This window comes from Austrofundulus limnaeus, unplaced genomic scaffold, assembly GCF_001266775.1.
Source record: "Austrofundulus limnaeus strain Quisiro unplaced genomic scaffold, Austrofundulus_limnaeus-1.0 Scaffold994, whole genome shotgun sequence".
Lineage (NCBI taxonomy): Eukaryota > Metazoa > Chordata > Actinopteri > Cyprinodontiformes > Rivulidae > Austrofundulus > Austrofundulus limnaeus.
The window spans coordinates 21044-22526 of NW_013953396.1; positions in this window are offsets into that span (position 1 = coordinate 21044).

The following is a 1483-nucleotide window of genomic DNA, read 5'->3' on the forward strand; positions in this document are numbered from 1 at the left end:
CAGCAACTACAGGGAAATTGAGCTACTTGATAAAGATCTGGGAGAGTTGTGGAGCAGCAGTGTGGTTTCATACCAAGGAAATATATTAGAAAGGATCATCTCTGAGCCTCTTTTTGTTTGGTCAGGTGGTGGTCAGTCAGAAATCACTGTGGAAGTTTGCAGATGAAATTTTTGACCTGTGGGAAGAGGAACTTCAAGTACTCAGGGTCAAATCTGGGGTGAAGGAAAAAGGTTTGAAGAACAGTGTAATGTTCACTGAAACTGTAAAACCCACCTTGAAGGTTAATCTTGGACAAGATCTGATGATTAGCTCTTTTAAATGAAACCAAAGAGGAGAAATGACTCTTCCTGAAACTGGAGGACAACAGAGCTGCTTCATGCATTGAAGCTAACAAGCTAAACTGAGGTTCTCCGATCCATAAAGCAACTTTCTGGTTTCATTTAAAAAGGCTGATTGTCCAAGATTAACCTTTAGGGTGGATAAGAGCTTGCACAGCCCCTCAATGGAAAACTTAATGAACCTGAATTATTAATGGTTTGTGGTGTTACATTGCAAATCAACACTATTGTCATCCAGACTATGGTGGCAGCTCTTGCTCCTATTCTTTGTTTGTTCAACACCTTCAAATTCACTTCATGGCTCCGTAAATGTTCCTTCGGTTTGGATGACCCCTGTAGGAAATGCATTGAATGAGAAAGTATGTCCAAACTTTTACTGGTGTATTGTCAACAAGCCTAACCTGCTTCATATTCTTACCAAAGTCCTTTCTGTGCAATGGTTTCCTGTTTTGCCTTTGACATCTGCAAATCATACAGTTTAACTTGTCATTCTTTTCAGATCTTTCAACATGCAAATGATTGTTGCATACTATCTTAATGCCTTCTATTTCACCAGAATGCTCCTACGGTCTTGTTGTACAGCCTACAATAAAAATGGAACACATGGGGTTTTTCTTTGTCATGTATATAAACCTTAACTGCATAAAAGGCCCTGCAACACTAAAGTCAACTTATGTGACTGACACAAGGGCTCCATGATTACTTGTAACGGAAATTATTAAAATAAATACTGTAGAGTTTTTATAAATATATTGGTCAAAAGAATAGAGCCATTTTATTAACACTGCAAAGCATACTGGGTAAACGATGACTAGGTTTTCCTCTGCGAGTGAGCTGTGTCCACCCTGAAGGTTTATCTTGGACCGTATCTGATGATCAGTCCTTTAATGAAACCAGAGCAGAAGGACATGGTGGGTGAAGGACAACAGATCTGCTTCATGGATTGGAGCACCTCAGTTTAGCTTTCATGCCAGCGCTAATACATATATGGCATTTGTGCCTGAGTCACTATTGTTAGCTAGGAAACTAATGCCATTTATGCATTAGCTCAGCGCTAGCATGAAAGCTAACAGGCTAAACTGAAGTGCTCCAATCCATGAAGTCGTTGTCCTCCATCCACAGTTTCAGGCAGTCATTTCTACAT